Source organism: Schistocerca gregaria, chromosome 1 (genome assembly GCF_023897955.1).
Source record: "Schistocerca gregaria isolate iqSchGreg1 chromosome 1, iqSchGreg1.2, whole genome shotgun sequence".
NCBI classification, from domain to species: Eukaryota; Metazoa; Arthropoda; class Insecta; order Orthoptera; family Acrididae; genus Schistocerca; species Schistocerca gregaria.
Genome location: NC_064920.1, coordinates 131,227,134 through 131,254,750, shown reverse-complemented (window position 1 = coordinate 131,254,750; position 27,617 = coordinate 131,227,134). Strand labels below are relative to the sequence as shown.

The 27,617-nt window shown below is 43.5% G+C and overlaps 22 non-coding genes across 22 annotated transcripts; all 22 read left to right on the top strand.

Moving 5' to 3' along the window:
- The first annotated feature begins 539 nt into the window (after positions 1 to 539).
- Positions 540 to 612, top strand: Trnar-ucu (transfer RNA arginine (anticodon UCU)). Its single transcript has one exon. It is a non-coding gene; the product is annotated as a tRNA-Arg (tRNA).
- Positions 613 to 1,818: 1,206 nt separating this feature from the next.
- Trnar-ucu (transfer RNA arginine (anticodon UCU)) lies at positions 1,819 to 1,891 on the top strand. Its single transcript has one exon. It is a non-coding gene; the product is annotated as a tRNA-Arg (tRNA).
- Positions 1,892 to 3,097: 1,206 nt separating this feature from the next.
- Trnar-ucu (transfer RNA arginine (anticodon UCU)) lies at positions 3,098 to 3,170 on the top strand. Its single transcript has one exon. It is a non-coding gene; the product is annotated as a tRNA-Arg (tRNA).
- Positions 3,171 to 4,376: 1,206 nt separating this feature from the next.
- Positions 4,377 to 4,449, top strand: Trnar-ucu (transfer RNA arginine (anticodon UCU)). The gene has a single exon. It is a non-coding gene; the product is annotated as a tRNA-Arg (tRNA).
- A 1,206-nt stretch (positions 4,450 to 5,655) lies between these two features.
- Positions 5,656 to 5,728, top strand: Trnar-ucu (transfer RNA arginine (anticodon UCU)). Its single transcript has one exon. It is a non-coding gene; the product is annotated as a tRNA-Arg (tRNA).
- A 1,206-nt stretch (positions 5,729 to 6,934) lies between these two features.
- On the top strand, positions 6,935 to 7,007 carry Trnar-ucu (transfer RNA arginine (anticodon UCU)). The gene has a single exon. It is a non-coding gene; the product is annotated as a tRNA-Arg (tRNA).
- Positions 7,008 to 8,213: 1,206 nt separating this feature from the next.
- Trnar-ucu (transfer RNA arginine (anticodon UCU)) lies at positions 8,214 to 8,286 on the top strand. The gene has a single exon. It is a non-coding gene; the product is annotated as a tRNA-Arg (tRNA).
- A 1,206-nt stretch (positions 8,287 to 9,492) lies between these two features.
- Trnar-ucu (transfer RNA arginine (anticodon UCU)) lies at positions 9,493 to 9,565 on the top strand. The gene has a single exon. It is a non-coding gene; the product is annotated as a tRNA-Arg (tRNA).
- Positions 9,566 to 10,770: 1,205 nt separating this feature from the next.
- Positions 10,771 to 10,843, top strand: Trnar-ucu (transfer RNA arginine (anticodon UCU)). Its single transcript has one exon. It is a non-coding gene; the product is annotated as a tRNA-Arg (tRNA).
- Positions 10,844 to 12,049: 1,206 nt separating this feature from the next.
- On the top strand, positions 12,050 to 12,122 carry Trnar-ucu (transfer RNA arginine (anticodon UCU)). The gene has a single exon. It is a non-coding gene; the product is annotated as a tRNA-Arg (tRNA).
- Positions 12,123 to 13,328: 1,206 nt separating this feature from the next.
- On the top strand, positions 13,329 to 13,401 carry Trnar-ucu (transfer RNA arginine (anticodon UCU)). Its single transcript has one exon. It is a non-coding gene; the product is annotated as a tRNA-Arg (tRNA).
- A 1,206-nt stretch (positions 13,402 to 14,607) lies between these two features.
- On the top strand, positions 14,608 to 14,680 carry Trnar-ucu (transfer RNA arginine (anticodon UCU)). Its single transcript has one exon. It is a non-coding gene; the product is annotated as a tRNA-Arg (tRNA).
- A 1,206-nt stretch (positions 14,681 to 15,886) lies between these two features.
- On the top strand, positions 15,887 to 15,959 carry Trnar-ucu (transfer RNA arginine (anticodon UCU)). Its single transcript has one exon. It is a non-coding gene; the product is annotated as a tRNA-Arg (tRNA).
- Positions 15,960 to 17,165: 1,206 nt separating this feature from the next.
- On the top strand, positions 17,166 to 17,238 carry Trnar-ucu (transfer RNA arginine (anticodon UCU)). Its single transcript has one exon. It is a non-coding gene; the product is annotated as a tRNA-Arg (tRNA).
- A 1,206-nt stretch (positions 17,239 to 18,444) lies between these two features.
- Positions 18,445 to 18,517, top strand: Trnar-ucu (transfer RNA arginine (anticodon UCU)). The gene has a single exon. It is a non-coding gene; the product is annotated as a tRNA-Arg (tRNA).
- Positions 18,518 to 19,723: 1,206 nt separating this feature from the next.
- Trnar-ucu (transfer RNA arginine (anticodon UCU)) lies at positions 19,724 to 19,796 on the top strand. Its single transcript has one exon. It is a non-coding gene; the product is annotated as a tRNA-Arg (tRNA).
- Positions 19,797 to 21,002: 1,206 nt separating this feature from the next.
- Positions 21,003 to 21,075, top strand: Trnar-ucu (transfer RNA arginine (anticodon UCU)). Its single transcript has one exon. It is a non-coding gene; the product is annotated as a tRNA-Arg (tRNA).
- Positions 21,076 to 22,281: 1,206 nt separating this feature from the next.
- Positions 22,282 to 22,354, top strand: Trnar-ucu (transfer RNA arginine (anticodon UCU)). Its single transcript has one exon. It is a non-coding gene; the product is annotated as a tRNA-Arg (tRNA).
- Positions 22,355 to 23,559: 1,205 nt separating this feature from the next.
- Trnar-ucu (transfer RNA arginine (anticodon UCU)) lies at positions 23,560 to 23,632 on the top strand. Its single transcript has one exon. It is a non-coding gene; the product is annotated as a tRNA-Arg (tRNA).
- A 1,206-nt stretch (positions 23,633 to 24,838) lies between these two features.
- On the top strand, positions 24,839 to 24,911 carry Trnar-ucu (transfer RNA arginine (anticodon UCU)). Its single transcript has one exon. It is a non-coding gene; the product is annotated as a tRNA-Arg (tRNA).
- Positions 24,912 to 26,117: 1,206 nt separating this feature from the next.
- On the top strand, positions 26,118 to 26,190 carry Trnar-ucu (transfer RNA arginine (anticodon UCU)). The gene has a single exon. It is a non-coding gene; the product is annotated as a tRNA-Arg (tRNA).
- A 1,206-nt stretch (positions 26,191 to 27,396) lies between these two features.
- Positions 27,397 to 27,469, top strand: Trnar-ucu (transfer RNA arginine (anticodon UCU)). Its single transcript has one exon. It is a non-coding gene; the product is annotated as a tRNA-Arg (tRNA).
- Positions 27,470 to 27,617: the final 148 nt, after the last annotated feature.

Sequence of the window (27,617 nt, the reverse complement as noted above, 5' to 3'; positions counted from 1 at the left end):
ATGCATCATCTGTCCACTTCTCATCGAAGCACACTGTCACCAAGCAATGGCTGACGCTTCGAGGACGGCTTGAAATTGCTAGGGAGGTGATGCAGCTAAAGTTCCTGGTAAATGTGCTAACAGGGCACACACGTTCGTGGGAGTGTATACATATGATGGGGACCGGCTGTGACACAGCAGTCAACCAAAGTCAAAAAATGTGACTAATCATACAGTGTTTCCTTTACCACTTCGTTAGTGAATGCTGTTCTAAAGAGCGCAATTCCCATCTATCGGTAAGCAGCGCACGTGAGCGAATCTAATAGCAGGACTGTGTTACTACGATTGTACAGAGCAACTCTGTCAATACGCAGGTGTATCAATCAGTAGGGCCATGGTAAACAGAGCGATGTATCGTGTCTGTTGCATAAATAAAGAGTCTTTGATGTAATTGCTTCAGAGAAATATGAAAGTAAGCCTATCAGGAAAGTAATGCGAGACATGTAGCATGGGTCATGTCTTGCAGAACCTCTTACATCTGAGCTGTAGGCCTGCACAGCGTCCCTTTGGCGCAGAGGATAGCGCGTTGGACTTCTAATCCAAAGGTCGTGGGTTCGATCCCCACAAGGGACGGGCAATTTTTAAAAACGTGTGCCAATCTCCAGGTGGGTACTGACGTATGGGAAATCACAAGCCTCTGCAAAAGTTGAAAATTGTTGTGACCTCAGTTCTATGCTCAAGTATGTAGACCTTACACATATAAGCCAAATTCTCGTAGATCTGTTATCCATGACGCTGTTATGTGTAAATGCAGTAAAAACGGAACCATATCTTCACGTGCCTGTTGACGGGAATTTTCTTTCAATACCCAATTTTTACCTACTGATATAAATATAGCAATAGAACGCACATTTCGTACAGAAACAAATACAATGAAGAGAAAAGATTTTGAATTACTTCATGAGTCAATGTATGTAATCCCAGTGATGATCTTTAATTCTTCCAGCCCAAGGTGAGAGGGTTTCAGTTTTCTCGGCCACAAGTGAGAAAAGTAGACAGTTCCACAACAAGATATTCTGCTATGTTTCCTTAAGTGCTTCCATTAAACAATGGCACTCTGTATCTATAGAAACGGCGACAATTTTCACTTCGGCACAGGGGGCTTTTACTGGAGACTGTCAAGGGGAAACTTGCTAGATACATGAAGGGAGAAGATCAGACAGAGACGTCTGACGCTCCGCTGACGCTTGCCGAAAACTACATTAAGTATGATTCCCGCCTATAACTGACGGCGAGAGAGATGCATCATCTGTCCACTTCTCATCGAAGCACACTGTCACCAAGCAATGGCTGACGCTTCGAGGACGGCTTGAAATTGCTAGGGAGGTGATGCAGCTAAAGTTCCTGGTAAATGTGCTAACAGGGCACACACGTTCGTGGGAGTGTATACATATGATGGGGACCGGCTGTGACACAGCAGTCAACCAAAGTCAAAAAATGTGACTAATCATACAGTGTTTCCTTTACCACTTCGTTAGTGAATGCTGTTCTAAAGAGCGCAATTCCCATCTATCGGTAAGCAGCGCACGTGAGCGAATCTAATAGCAGGACTGTGTTACTACGATTGTACAGAGCAACTCTGTCAATACGCAGGTGTATCAATCAGTAGGGCCATGGTAAACAGAGCGATGTATCGTGTCTGTTGCATAAATAAAGAGTCTTTGATGTAATTGCTTCAGAGAAATATGAAAGTAAGCCTATCAGGAAAGTAATGCGAGACATGTAGCATGGGTCATGTCTTGCAGAACCTCTTACATCTGAGCTGTAGGCCTGCACAGCGTCCCTTTGGCGCAGAGGATAGCGCGTTGGACTTCTAATCCAAAGGTCGTGGGTTCGATCCCCACAAGGGACGGGCAATTTTTAAAAACGTGTGCCAATCTCCAGGTGGGTACTGACGTATGGGAAATCACAAGCCTCTGCAAAAGTTGAAAATTGTTGTGACCTCAGTTCTATGCTCAAGTATGTAGACCTTACACATATAAGCCAAATTCTCGTAGATCTGTTATCCATGACGCTGTTATGTGTAAATGCAGTAAAAACGGAACCATATCTTCACGTGCCTGTTGACGGGAATTTTCTTTCAATACCCAATTTTTACCTACTGATATAAATATAGCAATAGAACGCACATTTCGTACAGAAACAAATACAATGAAGAGAAAAGATTTTGAATTACTTCATGAGTCAATGTATGTAATCCCAGTGATGATCTTTAATTCTTCCAGCCCAAGGTGAGAGGGTTTCAGTTTTCTCGGCCACAAGTGAGAAAAGTAGACAGTTCCACAACAAGATATTCTGCTATGTTTCCTTAAGTGCTTCCATTAAACAATGGCACTCTGTATCTATAGAAACGGCGACAATTTTCACTTCGGCACAGGGGGCTTTTACTGGAGACTGTCAAGGGGAAACTTGCTAGATACATGAAGGGAGAAGATCAGACAGAGACGTCTGACGCTCCGCTGACGCTTGCCGAAAACTACATTAAGTATGATTCCCGCCTATAACTGACGGCGAGAGAGATGCATCATCTGTCCACTTCTCATCGAAGCACACTGTCACCAAGCAATGGCTGACGCTTCGAGGACGGCTTGAAATTGCTAGGGAGGTGATGCAGCTAAAGTTCCTGGTAAATGTGCTAACAGGGCACACACGTTCGTGGGAGTGTATACATATGATGGGGACCGGCTGTGACACAGCAGTCAACCAAAGTCAAAAAATGTGACTAATCATACAGTGTTTCCTTTACCACTTCGTTAGTGAATGCTGTTCTAAAGAGCGCAATTCCCATCTATCGGTAAGCAGCGCACGTGAGCGAATCTAATAGCAGGACTGTGTTACTACGATTGTACAGAGCAACTCTGTCAATACGCAGGTGTATCAATCAGTAGGGCCATGGTAAACAGAGCGATGTATCGTGTCTGTTGCATAAATAAAGAGTCTTTGATGTAATTGCTTCAGAGAAATATGAAAGTAAGCCTATCAGGAAAGTAATGCGAGACATGTAGCATGGGTCATGTCTTGCAGAACCTCTTACATCTGAGCTGTAGGCCTGCACAGCGTCCCTTTGGCGCAGAGGATAGCGCGTTGGACTTCTAATCCAAAGGTCGTGGGTTCGATCCCCACAAGGGACGGGCAATTTTTAAAAACGTGTGCCAATCTCCAGGTGGGTACTGACGTATGGGAAATCACAAGCCTCGGCAAAAGTTGAAAATTGTTGTGACCTCAGTTCTATGCTCAAGTATGTAGACCTTACACATATAAGCCAAATTCTCGTAGATCTGTTATCCATGACGCTGTTATGTGTAAATGCAGTAAAAACGGAACCATATCTTCACGTGCCTGTTGACGGGAATTTTCTTTCAATACCCAATTTTTACCTACTGATATAAATATAGCAATAGAACGCACATTTCGTACAGAAACAAATACAATGAAGAGAAAAGATTTTGAATTACTTCATGAGTCAATGTATGTAATCCCAGTGATGATCTTTAATTCTTCCAGCCCAAGGTGAGAGGGTTTCAGTTTTCTCGGCCACAAGTGAGAAAAGTAGACAGTTCCACAACAAGATATTCTGCTATGTTTCCTTAAGTGCTTCCATTAAACAATGGCACTCTGTATCTATAGAAACGGCGACAATTTTCACTTCGGCACAGGGGGCTTTTACTGGAGACTGTCAAGGGGAAACTTGCTAGATACATGAAGGGAGAAGATCAGACAGAGACGTCTGACGCTCCGCTGACGCTTGCCGAAAACTACATTAAGTATGATTCCCGCCTATAACTGACGGCGAGAGAGATGCATCATCTGTCCACTTCTCATCGAAGCACACTGTCACCAAGCAATGGCTGACGCTTCGAGGACGGCTTGAAATTGCTAGGGAGGTGATGCAGCTAAAGTTCCTGGTAAATGTGCTAACAGGGCACACACGTTCGTGGGAGTGTATACATATGATGGGGACCGGCTGTGACACAGCAGTCAACCAAAGTCAAAAAATGTGACTAATCATACAGTGTTTCCTTTACCACTTCGTTAGTGAATGCTGTTCTAAAGAGCGCAATTCCCATCTATCGGTAAGCAGCGCACGTGAGCGAATCTAATAGCAGGACTGTGTTACTACGATTGTACAGAGCAACTCTGTCAATACGCAGGTGTATCAATCAGTAGGGCCATGGTAAACAGAGCGATGTATCGTGTCTGTTGCATAAATAAAGAGTCTTTGATGTAATTGCTTCAGAGAAATATGAAAGTAAGCCTATCAGGAAAGTAATGCGAGACATGTAGCATGGGTCATGTCTTGCAGAACCTCTTACATCTGAGCTGTAGGCCTGCACAGCGTCCCTTTGGCGCAGAGGATAGCGCGTTGGACTTCTAATCCAAAGGTCGTGGGTTCGATCCCCACAAGGGACGGGCAATTTTTAAAAACGTGTGCCAATCTCCAGGTGGGTACTGACGTATGGGAAATCACAAGCCTCGGCAAAAGTTGAAAATTGTTGTGACCTCAGTTCTATGCTCAAGTATGTAGACCTTACACATATAAGCCAAATTCTCGTAGATCTGTTATCCATGACGCTGTTATGTGTAAATGCAGTAAAAACGGAACCATATCTTCACGTGCCTGTTGACGGGAATTTTCTTTCAATACCCAATTTTTACCTACTGATATAAATATAGCAATAGAACGCACATTTCGTACAGAAACAAATACAATGAAGAGAAAAGATTTTGAATTACTTCATGAGTCAATGTATGTAATCCCAGTGATGATCTTTAATTCTTCCAGCCCAAGGTGAGAGGGTTTCAGTTTTCTCGGCCACAAGTGAGAAAAGTAGACAGTTCCACAACAAGATATTCTGCTATGTTTCCTTAAGTGCTTCCATTAAACAATGGCACTCTGTATCTATAGAAACGGCGACAATTTTCACTTCGGCACAGGGGGCTTTTACTGGAGACTGTCAAGGGGAAACTTGCTAGATACATGAAGGGAGAAGATCAGACAGAGACGTCTGACGCTCCGCTGACGCTTGCCGAAAACTACATTAAGTATGATTCCCGCCTATAACTGACGGCGAGAGAGATGCATCATCTGTCCACTTCTCATCGAAGCACACTGTCACCAAGCAATGGCTGACGCTTCGAGGACGGCTTGAAATTGCTAGGGAGGTGATGCAGCTAAAGTTCCTGGTAAATGTGCTAACAGGGCACACACGTTCGTGGGAGTGTATACATATGATGGGGACCGGCTGTGACACAGCAGTCAACCAAAGTCAAAAAATGTGACTAATCATACAGTGTTTCCTTTACCACTTCGTTAGTGAATGCTGTTCTAAAGAGCGCAATTCCCATCTATCGGTAAGCAGCGCACGTGAGCGAATCTAATAGCAGGACTGTGTTACTACGATTGTACAGAGCAACTCTGTCAATACGCAGGTGTATCAATCAGTAGGGCCATGGTAAACAGAGCGATGTATCGTGTCTGTTGCATAAATAAAGAGTCTTTGATGTAATTGCTTCAGAGAAATATGAAAGTAAGCCTATCAGGAAAGTAATGCGAGACATGTAGCATGGGTCATGTCTTGCAGAACCTCTTACATCTGAGCTGTAGGCCTGCACAGCGTCCCTTTGGCGCAGAGGATAGCGCGTTGGACTTCTAATCCAAAGGTCGTGGGTTCGATCCCCACAAGGGACGGGCAATTTTTAAAAACGTGTGCCAATCTCCAGGTGGGTACTGACGTATGGGAAATCACAAGCCTCTGCAAAAGTTGAAAATTGTTGTGACCTCAGTTCTATGCTCAAGTATGTAGACCTTACACATATAAGCCAAATTCTCGTAGATCTGTTATCCATGACGCTGTTATGTGTAAATGCAGTAAAAACGGAACCATATCTTCACGTGCCTGTTGACGGGAATTTTCTTTCAATACCCAATTTTTACCTACTGATATAAATATAGCAATAGAACGCACATTTCGTACAGAAACAAATACAATGAAGAGAAAAGATTTTGAATTACTTCATGAGTCAATGTATGTAATCCCAGTGATGATCTTAACAAAAATCCAACACAAAAACAAAACACAAAAAAAAAATAAAATAAACAAAAAAAACCTCAAAAAACAAAAACACAACAAACAAAAAACACAACACAAAAAAAAAACACAATACAAATAACACACTAAAAAACAAACAGACACAATACAAAACAAAAACTAAAACAAACACACACAAAAAAACAAAACCTCAACACTAGATCGCGTGTTAAGGGAGAAGATCAGACAGAGACGTCTGACGCTCCGCTGACGCTTGCCGAAAACTACATTAAGTATGATTCCCGCCTATAACTGACGGCGAGAGAGATGCATCATCTGTCCACTTCTCATCGAAGCACACTGTCACCAAGCAATGGCTGACGCTTCGAGGACGGCTTGAAATTGCTAGGGAAGTGATGCAGCTAAAGTTCCTGGTAAATGTGCTAACAGGGCACACACGTTCGTGGGAGTGTATACATATGATGGGGACCGGCTGTGACACAGCAGTCAACCAAAGTCAAAAAATGTGACTAATCATACAGTGTTTCCTTTACCACTTCGTTAGTGAATGCTGTTCTAAAGAGCGCAATTCCCATCTATCGGTAAGCAGCGCACGTGAGCGAATCTAATAGCAGGACTGTGTTACTACGATTGTACAGAGCAACTCTGTCAATACGCAGGTGTATCAATCAGTAGGGCCATGGTAAACAGAGCGATGTATCGTGTCTGTTGCATAAATAAAGAGTCTTTGATGTAATTGCTTCAGAGAAATATGAAAGTAAGCCTATCAGGAAAGTAATGCGAGACATGTAGCATGGGTCATGTCTTGCAGAACCTCTTACATCTGAGCTGTAGGCCTGCACAGCGTCCCTTTGGCGCAGAGGATAGCGCGTTGGACTTCTAATCCAAAGGTCGTGGGTTCGATCCCCACAAGGGACGGGCAATTTTTAAAAACGTGTGCCAATCTCCAGGTGGGTACTGACGTATGGGAAATCACAAGCCTCTGCAAAAGTTGAAAATTGTTGTGACCTCAGTTCTATGCTCAAGTATGTAGACCTTACACATATAAGCCAAATTCTCGTAGATCTGTTATCCATGACGCTGTTATGTGTAAATGCAGTAAAAACGGAACCATATCTTCACGTGCCTGTTGACGGGAATTTTCTTTCAATACCCAATTTTTACCTACTGATATAAATATAGCAATAGAACGCACATTTCGTACAGAAACAAATACAATGAAGAGAAAAGATTTTGAATTACTTCATGAGTCAATGTATGTAATCCCAGTGATGATCTTTAATTCTTCCAGCCCAAGGTGAGAGGGTTTCAGTTTTCTCGGCCACAAGTGAGAAAAGTAGACAGTTCCACAACAAGATATTCTGCTATGTTTCCTTAAGTGCTTCCATTAAACAATGGCACTCTGTATCTATAGAAACGGCGACAATTTTCACTTCGGCACAGGGGGCTTTTACTGGAGACTGTCAAGGGGAAACTTGCTAGATACATGAAGGGAGAAGATCAGACAGAGACGTCTGACGCTCCGCTGACGCTTGCCGAAAACTACATTAAGTATGATTCCCGCCTATAACTGACGGCGAGAGAGATGCATCATCTGTCCACTTCTCATCGAAGCACACTGTCACCAAGCAATGGCTGACGCTTCGAGGACGGCTTGAAATTGCTAGGGAAGTGATGCAGCTAAAGTTCCTGGTAAATGTGCTAACAGGGCACACACGTTCGTGGGAGTGTATACATATGATGGGGACCGGCTGTGACACAGCAGTCAACCAAAGTCAAAAAATGTGACTAATCATACAGTGTTTCCTTTACCACTTCGTTAGTGAATGCTGTTCTAAAGAGCGCAATTCCCATCTATCGGTAAGCAGCGCACGTGAGCGAATCTAATAGCAGGACTGTGTTACTACGATTGTACAGAGCAACTCTGTCAATACGCAGGTGTATCAATCAGTAGGGCCATGGTAAACAGAGCGATGTATCGTGTCTGTTGCATAAATAAAGAGTCTTTGATGTAATTGCTTCAGAGAAATATGAAAGTAAGCCTATCAGGAAAGTAATGCGAGACATGTAGCATGGGTCATGTCTTGCAGAACCTCTTACATCTGAGCTGTAGGCCTGCACAGCGTCCCTTTGGCGCAGAGGATAGCGCGTTGGACTTCTAATCCAAAGGTCGTGGGTTCGATCCCCACAAGGGACGGGCAATTTTTAAAAACGTGTGCCAATCTCCAGGTGGGTACTGACGTATGGGAAATCACAAGCCTCGGCAAAAGTTGAAAATTGTTGTGACCTCAGTTCTATGCTCAAGTATGTAGACCTTACACATATAAGCCAAATTCTCGTAGATCTGTTATCCATGACGCTGTTATGTGTAAATGCAGTAAAAACGGAACCATATCTTCACGTGCCTGTTGACGGGAATTTTCTTTCAATACCCAATTTTTACCTACTGATATAAATATAGCAATAGAACGCACATTTCGTACAGAAACAAATACAATGAAGAGAAAAGATTTTGAATTACTTCATGAGTCAATGTATGTAATCCCAGTGATGATCTTTAATTCTTCCAGCCCAAGGTGAGAGGGTTTCAGTTTTCTCGGCCACAAGTGAGAAAAGTAGACAGTTCCACAACAAGATATTCTGCTATGTTTCCTTAAGTGCTTCCATTAAACAATGGCACTCTGTATCTATAGAAACGGCGACAATTTTCACTTCGGCACAGGGGGCTTTTACTGGAGACTGTCAAGGGGAAACTTGCTAGATACATGAAGGGAGAAGATCAGACAGAGACGTCTGACGCTCCGCTGACGCTTGCCGAAAACTACATTAAGTATGATTCCCGCCTATAACTGACGGCGAGAGAGATGCATCATCTGTCCACTTCTCATCGAAGCACACTGTCACCAAGCAATGGCTGACGCTTCGAGGACGGCTTGAAATTGCTAGGGAGGTGATGCAGCTAAAGTTCCTGGTAAATGTGCTAACAGGGCACACACGTTCGTGGGAGTGTATACATATGATGGGGACCGGCTGTGACACAGCAGTCAACCAAAGTCAAAAAATGTGACTAATCATACAGTGTTTCCTTTACCACTTCGTTAGTGAATGCTGTTCTAAAGAGCGCAATTCCCATCTATCGGTAAGCAGCGCACGTGAGCGAATCTAATAGCAGGACTGTGTTACTACGATTGTACAGAGCAACTCTGTCAATACGCAGGTGTATCAATCAGTAGGGCCATGGTAAACAGAGCGATGTATCGTGTCTGTTGCATAAATAAAGAGTCTTTGATGTAATTGCTTCAGAGAAATATGAAAGTAAGCCTATCAGGAAAGTAATGCGAGACATGTAGCATGGGTCATGTCTTGCAGAACCTCTTACATCTGAGCTGTAGGCCTGCACAGCGTCCCTTTGGCGCAGAGGATAGCGCGTTGGACTTCTAATCCAAAGGTCGTGGGTTCGATCCCCACAAGGGACGGGCAATTTTTAAAAACGTGTGCCAATCTCCAGGTGGGTACTGACGTATGGGAAATCACAAGCCTCGGCAAAAGTTGAAAATTGTTGTGACCTCAGTTCTATGCTCAAGTATGTAGACCTTACACATATAAGCCAAATTCTCGTAGATCTGTTATCCATGACGCTGTTATGTGTAAATGCAGTAAAAACGGAACCATATCTTCACGTGCCTGTTGACGGGAATTTTCTTTCAATACCCAATTTTTACCTACTGATATAAATATAGCAATAGAACGCACATTTCGTACAGAAACAAATACAATGAAGAGAAAAGATTTTGAATTACTTCATGAGTCAATGTATGTAATCCCAGTGATGATCTTTAATTCTTCCAGCCCAAGGTGAGAGGGTTTCAGTTTTCTCGGCCACAAGTGAGAAAAGTAGACAGTTCCACAACAAGATATTCTGCTATGTTTCCTTAAGTGCTTCCATTAAACAATGGCACTCTGTATCTATAGAAACGGCGACAATTTTCACTTCGGCACAGGGGATTTTACTGGAGACTGTCAAGGGGAAACTTGCTAGATACATGAAGGGAGAAGATCAGACAGAGACGTCTGACGCTTCGCTGACGCTTGCCGAAAACTTCATTAAGTATGATTCCCGCCTATAACTGACGGCGAGAGAGATGCATCATCTGTCCACTTCTCATCGAAGCACACTGTCACCAAGCAATGGCTGACGCTTCGAGGACGGCTTGAAATTGCTAGGGAGGTGATGCAGCTAGAGTTCCTGGTAAATGTGCTAACAGGGCACACACGTTCGTGGGAGTGTATACATATGATGGGGACCGGCTGTGACACAGCAGTCAACCAAAGTCAAAAAATGTGACTAATCATACAGTGTTTCCTTTACCACTTCGTTAGTGAATGCTGTTCTAAAGAGCGCAATTCCCATCTATCGGTAAGCAGCGCACGTGAGCGAATCTAATAGCAGGACTGTGTTACTACGATTGTACAGAGCAACTCTGTCAATACGCAGGTGTATCAATCAGTAGGGCCATGGTAAACAGAGAGATGTATCGTGTCTGTTGCATAAATAAAGAGTCTTTGATGTAATTGCTTCAGAGAAATATGAAAGTAAGCCTATCAGGAAAGTAATGCGAGACATGTAGCATGGGTCATGTCTTGCAGAACCTCTTACATCTGAGCTGTAGGCCTGCACAGCGTCCCTTTGGCGCAGAGGATAGCGCGTTGGACTTCTAATCCAAAGGTCGTGGGTTCGATCCCCACAAGGGACGGGCAATTTTTAAAAACGTGTGCCAATCTCCAGGTGGGTACTGACGTATGGGAAATCACAAGCCTCTGCAAAAGTTGAAAATTGTTGTGACCTCAGTTCTATGCTCAAGTATGTAGACCTTACACATATAAGCCAAATTCTCGTAGATCTGTTATCCATGACGCTGTTATGTGTAAATGCAGTAAAAACGGAACCATATCTTCACGTGCCTGTTGACGGGAATTTTCTTTCAATACCCAATTTTTACCTACTGATATAAATATAGCAATAGAACGCACATTTCGTACAGAAACAAATACAATGAAGAGAAAAGATTTTGAATTACTTCATGAGTCAATGTATGTAATCCCAGTGATGATCTTTAATTCTTCCAGCCCAAGGTGAGAGGGTTTCAGTTTTCTCGGCCACAAGTGAGAAAAGTAGACAGTTCCACAACAAGATATTCTGCTATGTTTCCTTAAGTGCTTCCATTAAACAATGGCACTCTGTATCTATAGAAACGGCGACAATTTTCACTTCGGCACAGGGGGCTTTTACTGGAGACTGTCAAGGGGAAACTTGCTAGATACATGAAGGGAGAAGATCAGACAGAGACGTCTGACGCTCCGCTGACGCTTGCCGAAAACTACATTAAGTATGATTCCCGCCTATAACTGACGGCGAGAGAGATGCATCATCTGTCCACTTCTCATCGAAGCACACTGTCACCAAGCAATGGCTGACGCTTCGAGGACGGCTTGAAATTGCTAGGGAGGTGATGCAGCTAAAGTTCCTGGTAAATGTGCTAACAGGGCACACACGTTCGTGGGAGTGTATACATATGATGGGGACCGGCTGTGACACAGCAGTCAACCAAAGTCAAAAAATGTGACTAATCATACAGTGTTTCCTTTACCACTTCGTTAGTGAATGCTGTTCTAAAGAGCGCAATTCCCATCTATCGGTAAGCAGCGCACGTGAGCGAATCTAATAGCAGGACTGTGTTACTACGATTGTACAGAGCAACTCTGTCAATACGCAGGTGTATCAATCAGTAGGGCCATGGTAAACAGAGCGATGTATCGTGTCTGTTGCATAAATAAAGAGTCTTTGATGTAATTGCTTCAGAGAAATATGAAAGTAAGCCTATCAGGAAAGTAATGCGAGACATGTAGCATGGGTCATGTCTTGCAGAACCTCTTACATCTGAGCTGTAGGCCTGCACAGCGTCCCTTTGGCGCAGAGGATAGCGCGTTGGACTTCTAATCCAAAGGTCGTGGGTTCGATCCCCACAAGGGACGGGCAATTTTTAAAAACGTGTGCCAATCTCCAGGTGGGTACTGACGTATGGGAAATCACAAGCCTCTGCAAAAGTTGAAAATTGTTGTGACCTCAGTTCTATGCTCAAGTATGTAGACCTTACACATATAAGCCAAATTCTCGTAGATCTGTTATCCATGACGCTGTTATGTGTAAATGCAGTAAAAACGGAACCATATCTTCACGTGCCTGTTGACGGGAATTTTCTTTCAATACCCAATTTTTACCTACTGATATAAATATAGCAATAGAACGCACATTTCGTACAGAAACAAATACAATGAAGAGAAAAGATTTTGAATTACTTCATGAGTCAATGTATGTAATCCCAGTGATGATCTTTAATTCTTCCAGCCCAAGGTGAGAGGGTTTCAGTTTTCTCGGCCACAAGTGAGAAAAGTAGACAGTTCCACAACAAGATATTCTGCTATGTTTCCTTAAGTGCTTCCATTAAACAATGGCACTCTGTATCTATAGAAACGGCGACAATTTTCACTTCGGCACAGGGGGCTTTTACTGGAGACTGTCAAGGGGAAACTTGCTAGATACATGAAGGGAGAAGATCAGACAGAGACGTCTGACGCTCCGCTGACGCTTGCCGAAAACTACATTAAGTATGATTCCCGCCTATAACTGACGGCGAGAGAGATGCATCATCTGTCCACTTCTCATCGAAGCACACTGTCACCAAGCAATGGCTGACGCTTCGAGGACGGCTTGAAATTGCTAGGGAGGTGATGCAGCTAAAGTTCCTGGTAAATGTGCTAACAGGGCACACACGTTCGTGGGAGTGTATACATATGATGGGGACCGGCTGTGACACAGCAGTCAACCAAAGTCAAAAAATGTGACTAATCATACAGTGTTTCCTTTACCACTTCGTTAGTGAATGCTGTTCTAAAGAGCGCAATTCCCATCTATCGGTAAGCAGCGCACGTGAGCGAATCTAATAGCAGGACTGTGTTACTACGATTGTACAGAGCAACTCTGTCAATACGCAGGTGTATCAATCAGTAGGGCCATGGTAAACAGAGCGATGTATCGTGTCTGTTGCATAAATAAAGAGTCTTTGATGTAATTGCTTCAGAGAAATATGAAAGTAAGCCTATCAGGAAAGTAATGCGAGACATGTAGCATGGGTCATGTCTTGCAGAACCTCTTACATCTGAGCTGTAGGCCTGCACAGCGTCCCTTTGGCGCAGAGGATAGCGCGTTGGACTTCTAATCCAAAGGTCGTGGGTTCGATCCCCACAAGGGACGGGCAATTTTTAAAAACGTGTGCCAATCTCCAGGTGGGTACTGACGTATGGGAAATCACAAGCCTCTGCAAAAGTTGAAAATTGTTGTGACCTCAGTTCTATGCTCAAGTATGTAGACCTTACACATATAAGCCAAATTCTCGTAGATCTGTTATCCATGACGCTGTTATGTGTAAATGCAGTAAAAACGGAACCATATCTTCACGTGCCTGTTGACGGGAATTTTCTTTCAATACCCAATTTTTACCTACTGATATAAATATAGCAATAGAACGCACATTTCGTACAGAAACAAATACAATGAAGAGAAAAGATTTTGAATTACTTCATGAGTCAATGTATGTAATCCCAGTGATGATCTTTAATTCTTCCAGCCCAAGGTGAGAGGGTTTCAGTTTTCTCGGCCACAAGTGAGAAAAGTAGACAGTTCCACAACAAGATATTCTGCTATGTTTCCTTAAGTGCTTCCATTAAACAATGGCACACTGTATCTATAGAAACGGCGACAATTTTCACTTCGGCACAGGGGGCTTTTACTGGAGACTGTCAAGGGGAAACTTGCTAGATACATGAAGGGAGAAGATCAGACAGAGACGTCTGACGCTCCGCTGACGCTTGCCGAAAACTACATTAAGTATGATTCCCGCCTATAACTGACGGCGAGAGAGATGCATCATCTGTCCACTTCTCATCGAAGCACACTGTCACCAAGCAATGGCTGACGCTTCGAGGACGGCTTGAAATTGCTAGGGAGGTGATGCAGCTAAAGTTCCTGGTAAATGTGCTAACAGGGCACACACGTTCGTGGGAGTGTATACATATGATGGGGACCGGCTGTGACACAGCAGTCAACCAAAGTCAAAAAATGTGACTAATCATACAGTGTTTCCTTTACCACTTCGTTAGTGAATGCTGTTCTAAAGAGCGCAATTCCCATCTATCGGTAAGCAGCGCACGTGAGCGAATCTAATAGCAGGACTGTGTTACTACGATTGTACAGAGCAACTCTGTCAATACGCAGGTGTATCAATCAGTAGGGCCATGGTAAACAGAGCGATGTATCGTGTCTGTTGCATAAATAAAGAGCCTTTGATGTAATTGCTTCAGAGAAATATGAAAGTAAGCCTATCAGGAAAGTAATGCGAGACATGTAGCATGGGTCATGTCTTGCAGAACCTCTTACATCTGAGCTGTAGGCCTGCACAGCGTCCCTTTGGCACAGAGGATAGCGCGTTGGACTTCTAATCCAAAGGTCGTGGGTTCGATCCCCACAAGGGACGGGCAATTTTTAAAAACGTGTGCCAATCTCCAGATGGGTACTGACGTATGGGAAATCACAAGCCTCTGCAAAAGTTGAAAATTGTTGTGACCTCAGTTCTATGCTCAAGTATGTAGACCTTACACATATAAGCCAAATTCTCGTAGATCTGTTATCCATGACGCTGTTATGTGTAAATGCAGTAAAAACGGAACCATATCTTCACGTGCCTGTTGACGGGAATTTTCTTTCAATACCCAATTTTTACCTACTGATATAAATATAGCAATAGAACGCACATTTCGTACAGAAACAAATACAATGAAGAGAAAAGATTTTGAATTACTTCATGAGTCAATGTATGTAATCCCAGTGATGATCTTTAATTCTTCCAGCCCAAGGTGAGAGGGTTTCAGTTTTCTCGGCCACAAGTGAGAAAAGTAGACAGTTCCACAACAAGATATTCTGCTATGTTTCCTTAAGTGCTTCCATTAAACAATGGCACCCTGTATCTATAGAAACGGCGACAATTTTCACTTCGGCACAGGGGGCTTTTACTGGAGACTGTCAAGGGGAAACTTGCTAGATACATGAAGGGAGAAGATCAGACAGAGACGTCTGACGCTCCGCTGACGCTTGCCGAAAACTACATTAAGTATGATTCCCGCCTATAACTGACGGCGAGAGAGATGCATCATCTGTCCACTTCTCATCGAAGCACACTGTCACCAAGCAATGGCTGACGCTTCGAGGACGGCTTGAAATTGCTAGGGAGGTGATGCAGCTAAAGTTCCTGGTAAATGTGCTAACAGGGCACACACGTTCGTGGGAGTGTATACATATGATGGGGACCGGCTGTGACACAGCAGTCAACCAAAGTCAAAAAATGTGACTAATCATACAGTGTTTCCTTTACCACTTCGTTAGTGAATGCTGTTCTAAAGAGCGCAATTCCCATCTATCGGTAAGCAGCGCACGTGAGCGAATCTAATAGCAGGACTGTGTTACTACGATTGTACAGAGCAACTCTGTCAATACGCAGGTGTATCAATCAGTAGGGCCATGGTAAACAGAGCGATGTATCGTGTCTGTTGCATAAATAAAGAGTCTTTGATGTAATTGCTTCAGAGAAATATGAAAGTAAGCCTATCAGGAAAGTAATGCGAGACATGTAGCATGGGTCATGTCTTGCAGAACCTCTTACATCTGAGCTGTAGGCCTGCACAGCGTCCCTTTGGCGCAGAGGATAGCGCGTTGGACTTCTAATCCAAAGGTCGTGGGTTCGATCCCCACAAGGGACGGGCAATTTTTAAAAACGTGTGCCAATCTCCAGGTGGGTACTGACGTATGGGAAATCACAAGCCTCTGCAAAAGTTGAAAATTGTTGTGACCTCAGTTCTATGCTCAAGTATGTAGACCTTACACATATAAGCCAAATTCTCGTAGATCTGTTATCCATGACGCTGTTATGTGTAAATGCAGTAAAAACGGAACCATATCTTCATGTGCCTGTTGACGGGAATTTTCTTTCAATACCCAATTTTTACCTACTGATATAAATATAGCAATAGAACGCACATTTCGTACAGAAACAAATACAATGAAGAGAAAAGATTTTGAATTACTTCATGAGTCAATGTATGTAATCCCAGTGATGATCTTTAATTCTTCCAGCCCAAGGTGAGAGGGTTTCAGTTTTCTCGGCCACAAGTGAGAAAAGTAGACAGTTCCACAACAAGATATTCTGCTATGTTTCCTTAAGTGCTTCCATTAAACAATGGCACTCTGTATCTATAGAAACGGCGACAATTTTCACTTCGGCACAGGGGGCTTTTACTGGAGACTGACAAGGGGGAACTTGCTAGATACATGAAGGGAGAAGATCAGACAGAGACGTCTGACGCTCCGCTGACGCTTGCCGAAAACTACATTAAGTATGATTCCCGCCTATAACTGACGGCGAGAGAGATGCATCATCTGTCCACTTCTCATCGAAGCACACTGTCACCAAGCAATGGCTGACGCTTCCAGGACGGCTTGAAATTGCTAGGGAGGTGATGCAGCTAAAGTTCCTGGTAAATGTGCTAACAGGGCACACACGTTCGTGGGAGTGTATACATATGATGGGGACCGGCTGTGACACAGCAGTCAACCAAAGTCAAAAAATGTGACTAATCATACAGTGTTTCCTTTACCACTTCGTTAGTGAATGCTGTTCTAAAGAGCGCAATTCCCATCTATCGGTAAGCAGCACACGTGAGCGAATCTAATAGCAGGACTGTGTTACTACGATTGTACAGAGCAACTCTGTCAATACGCAGGTGTATCAATCAGTAGGGCCATGGTAAACAGAGCGATGTATCGTGTCTGTTGCATAAATAAAGAGTCTTTGATGTAATTGCTTCAGAGAAATATGAAAGTAAGCCTATCAGGAAAGTAATGCGAGACATGTAGCATGGGTCATGTCTTGCAGAACCTCTTACATCAGAGCTGTAGGCCTGCACAGCGTCCCTTTGGCGCAGAGGATAGCGCGTTGGACTTCTAATCCAAAGGTCGTGGGTTCGATCCCCACAAGTGACGCGCAATTTTTAAAAACGTGTGCCAATCTCCAGATGGGTACTGACGTATGGGAAATCACAAGCCTCTGCAAAAGTTGAAAATTGTTGTGACCTCAGTTCTATGCTCAAGTATGTAGACCTTACACATATAAGCCAAATTCTCGTAGATCTGTTATCCATGACGCTGTTATGTGTAAATGCAGTAAAAACGGAACCATATCTTCACGTGCCTGTTGACGGGAATATTCTTTCAATACCCAATTTTTACCTACTGATATAAATATAGCAATAGAACGCACATTTCGTACAGAAACAAATACAATGAAGAGAAAAGATTTTGAATTACTTCATGAGTCAATGTATGTAATCCCAGTGATGATCTTTAATTCTTCCAGCCCAAGGTGAGAGGGTTTCAGTTTTCTCGGCCACAAGTGAGAAAAGTAGACAGTTCCACAACAAGATATTCTGCTATGTTTCCTTAAGTGCTTCCATTAAACAATGGCACTCTGTATCTATAGAAACGGCGACAATTTTCACTTCGGCACAGGGGGCTTTTACTGGAGACTGTCAAGGGGAAACTTGCTAGATACATGAAGGGAGAAGATCAGACAGAGACGTCTGACGCTCCGCTGACGCTTGCCGAAAACTACATTAAGTATGATTCCCGCCTATAACTGACGGCGAGAGAGATGCATCATCTGTCCACTTCTCATCGAAGCACACTGTCACCAAGCAATGGCTGACGCTTCGAGGACGGCTTGAAATTGCTAGGGAGGTGATGCAGCTAAAGTTCCTGGTAAATGTGCTAACAGGGCACACACGTTCGTGGGAGTGTATACATATGATGGGGACCGGCTGTGACACAGCAGTCAACCAAAGTCAAAAAATGTGACTAATCATACAGTGTTTCCTTTACCACTTCGTTAGTGAATGCTGTTCTAAAGAGCGCAATTCCCATCTATCGGTAAGCAGCGCACGTGAGCGAATCTAATAGCAGGACTGTGTTACTACGATTGTACAGAGCAACTCTGTCAATACGCAGGTGTATCAATCAGTAGGGCCATGGTAAACAGAGCGATGTATCGTGTCTGTTGCATAAATAAAGAGTCTTTGATGTAATTGCTTCAGAGAAATATGAAAGTAAGCCTATCAGGAAAGTAATGCGAGACATGTAGCATGGGTCATGTCTTGCAGAACCTCTTACATCTGAGCTGTAGGCCTGCACAGCGTCCCTTTGGCGCAGAGGATAGCGCGTTGGACTTCTAATCCAAAGGTCGTGGGTTCGATCCCCACAAGGGACGGGCAATTTTTAAAAACGTGTGCCAATCTCCAGGTGGGTACTGACGTATGGGAAATCACAAGCCTCTGCAAAAGTTGAAAATTGTTGTGACCTCAGTTCTATGCTCAAGTATGTAGACCTTACACATATAAGCCAAATTCTCGTAGATCTGTTATCCATGACGCTGTTATGTGTAAATGCAGTAAAAACGGAGCCATATCTTCACGTGCCTGTTGACGGGAATTTTCTTTCAATACCCAATTTTTACCTACTGATATAAATATAGCAATAGAACGCACATTTCGTACAGAAACAAATACAATGAAGAGAAAAGATTTTGAATTACTTCATGAGTCAATGTATGTAATCCCAGTGATGATCTTTAATTCTTCCAGCCCAAGGTGAGAGGGTTTCAGTTTTCTCGGCCACAAGTGAGAAAAGTAGACAGTTCCACAACAAGATATTCTGCTATGTTTCCTTAAGTGCTTCCATTAAACAATGGCACTCTGTATCTATAGAAACGGCGACAATTTTCACTTCGGCACAGGGGGCTTTTACTGGAGACTGTCAAGGGGAAACTTGCTAGATACATGAAGGGAGAAGATCAGACAGAGACGTCTGACGCTCCGCTGACGCTTGCCGAAAACTACATTAAGTATGATTCCCGCCTATAACTGACGGCGAGAGAGATGCATCATCTGTCCACTTCTCATCGAAGCACACTGTCACCAAGCAATGGCTGACGCTTCGAGGACGGCTTGAAATTGCTAGGGAGGTGATGCAGCTAAAGTTCCTGGTAAATGTGCTAACAGGGCACACACGTTCGTGGGAGTGTATACATATGATGGGGACCGGCTGTGACACAGCAGTCAACCAAAGTCAAAAAATGTGACTAATCATACAGTGTTTCCTTTACCACTTCGTTAGTGAATGCTGTTCTAAAGAGCGCAATTCCCATCTATCGGTAAGCAGCGCACGTGAGCGAATCTAATAGCAGGACTGTGTTACTACGATTGTACAGAGCAACTCTGTCAATACGCAGGTGTATCAATCAGTAGGGCCATGGTAAACAGAGCGATGTATCGTGTCTGTTGCATAAATAAAGAGTCTTTGATGTAATTGCTTCAGAGAAATATGAAAGTAAGCCTATCAGGAAAGTAATGCGAGACATGTAGCATGGGTCATGTCTTGCAGAACCTCTTACATCTGAGCTGTAGGCCTGCACAGCGTCCCTTTGGCGCAGAGGATAGCGCGTTGGACTTCTAATCCAAAGGTCGTGGGTTCGATCCCCACAAGGGACGGGCAATTTTTAAAAACGTGTGCCAATCTCCAGGTGGGTACTGACGTATGGGAAATCACAAGCCTCTGCAAAAGTTGAAAATTGTTGTGACCTCAGTTCTATGCTCAAGTATGTAGACCTTACACATATAAGCCAAATTCTCGTAGATCTGTTATCCATGACGCTGTTATGTGTAAATGCAGTAAAAACGGAACCATATCTTCACGTGCCTGTTGACGGGAATTTTCTTTCAATACCCAATTTTTACCTACTGATATAAATATAGCAATAGAACGCACATTTCGTACAGAAACAAATACAATGAAGAGAAAAGATTTTGAATTACTTCATGAGTCAATGTATGTAATCCCAGTGATGATCTTTAATTCTTCCAGCCCAAGGTGAGAGGGTTTCAGTTTTCTCGGCCACAAGTGAGAAAAGTAGACAGTTCCACAACAAGATATTCTGCTATGTTTCCTTAAGTGCTTCCATTAAACAATGGCACTCTGTATCTATAGCAACGGCGACAATTTTCACTTCGGCACAGGGGGCTTTTACTGGAGACTGTCAAGGGGAAACTTGCTAGATACATGAAGGGAGAAGATCAGACAGAGACGTCTGACGCTCCGCTGACGCTTGCCGAAAACTACATTAAGTATGATTCCCGCCTATAACTGACGGCGAGAGAGATGCATCATCTGTCCACTTCTCATCGAAGCACACTGTCACCAAGCAATGGCTGACGCTTCGAGGACGGCTTGAAATTGCTAGGGAGGTGATGCAGCTAAAGTTCCTGGTAAATGTGCTAACAGGGCACACACGTTCGTGGGAGTGTATACATATGATGGGGACCGGCTGTGACACAGCAGTCAACCAAAGTCAAAAAATGTGACTAATCATACAGTGTTTCCTTTACCACTTCGTTAGTGAATGCTGTTCTAAAGAGCGCAATTCCCATCTATCGGTAAGCAGCGCACGTGAGCGAATCTAATAGCAGGACTGTGTTACTACGATTGTACAGAGCAACTCTGTCAATAAGCAGGTGTATCAATCAGTAGGGCCATGGTAAACAGAGCGATGTATCGTGTCTGTTGCATAAATAAAGAGTCTTTGATGTAATTGCTTCAGAGAAATATGAAAGTAAGCCTATCAGGAAAGTAATGCGAGACATGTAGCATGGGTCATGTCTTGCAGAACCTCTTACATCTGAGCTGTAGGCCTGCACAGCGTCCCTTTGGCGCAGAGGATAGCGCGTTGGACTTCTAATCCAAAGGTCGTGGGTTCGATCCCCACAAGGGACGGGCAATTTTTAAAAACGTGTGCCAATCTCCAGGTGGGTACTGACGTATGGGAAATCACAAGCCTCTGCAAAAGTTGAAAATTGTTGTGACCTCAGTTCTATGCTCAAGTATGTAGACCTTACACATATAAGCCAAATTCTCGTAGATCTGTTATCCATGACGCTGTTATGTGTAAATGCAGTAAAAACGGAACCATATCTTCACGTGCCTGTTGACGGGAATTTTCTTTCAATACCCAATTTTTACCTACTGATATAAATATAGCAATAGAACGCACATTTCGTACAGAAACAAATACAATGAAGAGAAAAGATTTTGAATTACTTCATGAGTCAATGTATGTAATCCCAGTGATGATCTTTAATTCTTCCAGCCCAAGGTGAGAGGGTTTCAGTTTTCTCGGCCACAAGTGAGAAAAGTAGACAGTTCCACAACAAGATATTCTGCTATGTTTCCTTAAGTGCTTCCATTAAACAATGGCACTCTGTATCTATAGAAACGGCGACAATTTTCACTTCGGCACAGGGGGCTTTTACTGGAGACTGTCAAGGGGAAACTTGCTAGATACATGAAGGGAGAAGATCAGACAGAGACGTCTGACGCTCCGCTGACGCTTGCCGAAAACTACATTAAGTATGATTCCCGCCTATAACTGACGGCGAGAGAGATGCATCATCTGTCCACTTCTCATCGAGGCACACTCTCACCAAGCAATGGCTGACGCTTCGAGGACGGCTTGAAATTGCTAGGGAGGTGATGCAGCTAAAGTTCCTGGTAAATGTGCTAACAGGGCACACACGTTCGTGGGAGTGTATACATATGATGGGGACCGGCTGTGACACAACAGTCAACCAAAGTCAAAAAATGTGACTAATCATACAGTGTTTCCTTTACCACTTCGTTAGTGAATGCTGTTCTAAAGAGCGCAATTCCCATCTATCGGTAAGCAGCACACGTGAGCGAATCTAATAGCAGGACTGTGTTACTACGATTGTACAGAGCAACTCTGTCAATACGCAGGTGTATCAATCAGTAGGGCCATGGTAAACAGAGCGATGTATCGTGTCTGTTGCATAAATAAAGAGTCTTTGATGTAATTGCTTCAGAGAAATATGAAAGTAAGCCTATCAGGAAAGTAATGCGAGACATGTAGCATGGGTCATGTCTTGCAGAACCTCTTACATCTGAGCTGTAGGCCTGCACAGCGTCCCTTTGGCGCAGAGGATAGCGCGTTGGACTTCTAATCCAAAGGTCGTGGGTTCGATCCCCACAAGGGACGGGCAATTTTTAAAAACGTGTGCCAATCTTCAGGTGGGTACTGACGTATGGGAAATCACAAGCCTCTGCAAAAGTTGAAAATTGTTGTGACCTCAGTTCTATGCTCAAGTATGTAGACCTTACACATATAAGCCAAATTCTCGTAGATCTGTTATCCATGACGCTGTTATGTGTAAATGCAGTAAAAACGGAACCATATCTTCACGTGCCTGTTGACGGGAATTTTCTTTCAATACCCATACACACGCGAGACAGATAAATATAGCAATAGAACGCACATTTCGTACAGAAACAAATACAATGAAGAGAAAAGATTTTGAATTACTTCATGAGTCAATGTATGTAATCCCAGTGATGATCTTTAATTCTTCCAGCCCAAGGTGAGAGGGTTTCAGTTTCTCGGCCACAAGTGAGAGAAGTAGACAGTTCCACAACAAGATATTCTGCTATGTTTCCTTAAGTGCTTCCATTAAACAATGGCACTCTGTATCTATAGAAACGGCGACAATTTTCACTTCGGCACAGGGGGCTTTTACTGGAGACTGTCAAGGGGAAACTTGCTAGATACATGAAGGGAGAAGATCAGACAGAGACGTCTGACGCTCCGCTGACGCTTGCCGAAAACTACATTAAGTATGATTCCCGCCTATAACTGACGGCGAGAGAGATGCATCATCTGTCCACTTCTCATCGAAGCACACTGTCACCAAGCAATGGCTGACGCTTCGAGGACGGCTTGAAATTGCTAGGGAGGTGATGCAGCTAAAGTTCCTGGTAAATGTGCTAACAGGGCACACACGTTCGTGGGAGTGTATACATATGATGGGGACCGGCTGTGACACAGCAGTCAACCAAAGTCAAAAAATGTGACTAATCATACAGTGTTTCCTTTACCACTTCGTTAGTGAATGCTGTTCTAAAGAGCGCAATTCCCATCTATCGGTAAGCAGCGCACGTGAGCGAATCTAATAGCAGGACTGTGTTACTACGATTGTACAGAGCAACTCTGTCAATACGCAGGTGTATCAATCAGTAGGGCCATGGTAAACAGAGCGATGTATCGTGTCTGTTGCATAAATAAAGAGTCTTTGATGTAATTGCTTCAGAGAAATATGAAAGTAAGCCTATCAGGAAAGTAATGCGAGACATGTAGCATGGGTCATGTCTTGCAGAACCTCTTACATCTGAGCTGTAGGCCTGCACAGCGTCCCTTTGGCGCAGAGGATAGCGCGTTGGACTTCTAATCCAAAGGTCGTGGGTTCGATCCCCACAAGGGACGGGCAACTTTTAAAAACGTGTGCCAATCTCCAGGTGGGTACTGACGTATGGGAAATCACAAGCCTCTGCAAAAGTTGAAAATTGTTGTGACCTCAGTTCTATGCTCAAGTATGTAGACCTTACACATATAAGCCAAATTCTCGTAGATCTGTTATCCATGACGCTGTTATGTGTAAATGCAGTAAAAACGGAACCATATCTTCACGTGCCTGTTGACGGGAATTTTCTTTCAATACCCAATTTTTACCTACTGATATAAATATAGCAATAGAATGCACATTTCGTACAGAAACAAATACAATGAAGAGAAAAGATTTTGAATTACTTCATGAGTCAATGTATGTAATCCCAGTGATGATCTTTAATTCTTCCAGCCCAAGGTGAGAGGGTTTCAGTTTTCTCGGCCACAAGTGAGAAAAGTAGACAGTTCCACAACAAGATATTCTGCTATGTTTCCTTAAGTGCTTCCATTAAACAATGGCACTCTGTATCTATAGAAACGGCGACAATTTTCACTTCGGCACAGGGGGCTTTTACTGGAGACTGTCAAGGGGAAACTTGCTAGATACATGAAGGGAGAAGATCAGACAGAGACGTCTGACGCTCCGCTGACGCTTGCCGAAAACTACATTAAGTATGATTCCCGCCTATAACTGACGGCGAGAGAGATGCATCATCTGTCCACTTCTCATCGAAGCACACTGTCACCAAGCAATGGCTGACGCTTCGAGGACGGCTTGAAATTGCTAGGGAGGTGATGCAGCTAAAGTTCCTGGTAAATGTGCTAACAGGGCACACACGTTCGTGGGAGTGTATACATATGATGGGGACCGGCTGTGACACAGCAGTCAACCAAAGTCAAAAAATGTGACTAATCATACAGTGTTTCCTTTACCACTTCGTTAGTGAATGCTGTTCTAAAGAGCGCAATTCCCATCTATCGGTAAGCAGCGCACGTGAGCGAATCTAATAGCAGGACTGTGTTACTACGATTGTACAGAGCAACTCTGTCAATACGCAGGTGTATCAATCAGTAGGGCCATGGTAAACAGAGCGATGTATCGTGTCTGTTGCATAAATAAAGAGTCTTTGATGTAATTGCTTCAGAGAAATATGAAAGTAAGCCTATCAGGAAAGTAATGCGAGACATGTAGCATGGGTCATGTCTTGCAGAACCTCTTACATCTGAGCTGTAGGCCTGCACAGCGTCCTTTTGGCGCAGAGGATAGCGCGTTGGACTTCTAATCCAAAGGTCGTGGGTTCGATCCCCACAAGGGACGGGCAATTTTTAAAAACGTGTGCCAATCTCCAGGTGGGTACTGACGTATGGGAAATCACAAGCCTCTGCAAAAGTTGAAAATTGTTGTGACCTCAGTTCTATGCTCAAGTATGTAGACCTTACACATATAAGCCAAATTCTCGTAGATCTGTTATCCATGACGCTGTTATGTGTAAATGCAGTAAAAACGGAACCATATCTTCACGTGCCTGTTGACGGGAATTTTCTTTCAATACCCAATTTTTACCTACTGATATAAATATAGCAATAGAACGCACATTTCGTACAGAAACAAATACAATGAAGAGAAAAGATTTTGAATTACTTCATGAGTCAATGTATGTAATCCCAGTGATGATCTTTAATTCTTCCAGCCCAAGGTGAGAGGGTTTCAGTTTTCTCGGCCACAAGTGAGAAAAGTAGACAGTTCCACAACAAGATATTCTGCTATGTTTCCTTAAGTGCTTCCATTAAACAATGGCACTCTGTATCTATAGAAACGGCGACAATTTTCACTTCGGCACAGGGGGCTTTTACTGGAGACTGTCAAGGGGAAACTTGCTAGATACATGAAGGGAGAAGATCACACAGAGACGTCTGACGCTCCGCTGACGCTTGCCGAAAACTACATTAAGTATGATTCCCGCCTATAACTGACGGCGAGAGAGATGCATCATCTGTCCACTTCTCATCGAAGCACACTGTCACCAAGCAATGGCTGACGCTTCGAGGACGGCTTGAAATTGCTAGGGAGGTGATGCAGCTAAAGTTCCTGGTAAATGTGCTAACAGGGCACACACGTTCGTGGGAGTGTATACATATGATGGGGACCGGCTGTGACACAGCAGTCAACCAAAGTCAAAAAATGTGACTAATCATACAGTGTTTCCTTTACCACTTCGTTAGTGAATGCTGTTCTAAAGAGCGCAATTCCCATCTATCGGTAAGCAGCGCACGTGAGCGAATCTAATAGCAGGACTGTGTTACTACGATTGTACAGAGCAACTCTGTCAATACGCAGGTGTATCAATCAGTAGGGCCATGGTAAACAGAGCGATGTATCGTGTCTGTTGCATAAATAAAGAGTCTTTGATGTAATTGCTTCAGAGAAATATGAAAGTAAGCCTATCAGGAAAGTAATACGAGACATGTAGCATGGGTCATGTCTTGCAGAACCTCTTACATCTGAGCTGTAGGCCTGCACAGCGTCCCTTTGGCGCAGAGGATAGCGCGTTGGACTTCTAATCCAAAGGTCGTGGGTTCGATCCCCACAAGGGACGGGCAATTTTTAAAAACGTGTGCCAATCTCCAGGTGGGTACTGACGTATGGGAAATCACAAGCCTCTGCAAAAGTTGAAAATTGTTGTGACCTCAGTTCTATGCTCAAGTATGTAGACCTTACACATATAAGCCAAATTCTCGTAGATCTGTTATCCATGACGCTGTTATGTGTAAATGCAGTAAAAACGGAACCATATCTTCACGTGCCTGTTGACGGGAATTTTCTTTCAATACCCAATTTTTACCTACTGATATAAATATAGCAATAGAACGCACATTTCGTACAGAAACAAATACAATGATGAGAAAAGATTTTGAATTACTTCATGAGTCAATGTATGTAATCCCAGTGATGATCTTTAATTCTTCCAGCCCAAGGTGAGAGGGTTTCAGTTTTCTCGGCCACAAGTGAGAAAAGTAGACAGTTCCACAACAAGATATTCTGCTATGTTTCCTGAAGTGCTTCCATTAAACAATGGCACTCTGTATCTATAGAAACGGCGACAATTTTCACTTCGGCACAGGGGGCTTTTACTGGAGACTGTCAAGGGGAAACTTGCTAGATACATGAAGGGAGAAGATCAGACAGAGACGTCTGACGCTCCGCTGACGCTTGCCGAAAACTACATTAAGTATGATTCCCGCCTATAACTGACGGCGAGAGAGATGCATCATCTGTCCACTTCTCATCGAAGCACACTGTCACCAAGCAATGGCTGACGCTTCGAGGACGGCTTGAAATTGCTAGGGAGGTGATGCAGCTAAAGTTCCTGGTAAATGTGCTAACAGGGCACACACGTTCGTGGGAGTGTATACATATGATGGGGACCGGCTGTGACACAGCAGTCAACCAAAGTCAAAAAATGTGACTAATCATACAGTGTTTCCTTTACCACTTCGTTAGTGAATGCTGTTCTAAAGAGCGCAATTCCCATCTATCGGTAAGCAGCGCACGTGAGCGAATCTAATAGCAGGACTGTGTTACTACGATTGTACAGAGCAACTCTGTCAATACGCAGGTGTATCAATCAGTAGGGCCATGGTAAACAGAGCGATGTATCGTGTCTGTTGCATAAATAAAGAGTCTTTGATGTAATTGCTTCAGAGAAATATGAAAGTAAGCCTATCAGGAAAGTAATGCGAGACATGTAGCATGGGTCATGTCTTGCAGAACCTCTTACATCTGAGCTGTAGGCCTGCACAGCGTCCCTTTGGCGCAGAGGATAGCGCGTTGGACTTCTAATCCAAAGGTCGTGGGTTCGATCCCCACAAGGGACGGGCAATTTTTAAAAACGTGTGCCAATCTCCAGGTGGGTACTGACGTATGGGAAATCACAAGCCTCTGCAAAAGTTGAAAATTGTTGTGACCTCAGTTCTATGCTCAAGTATGTAGACCTTACACATATAAGCCAAATTCTCGTAGATC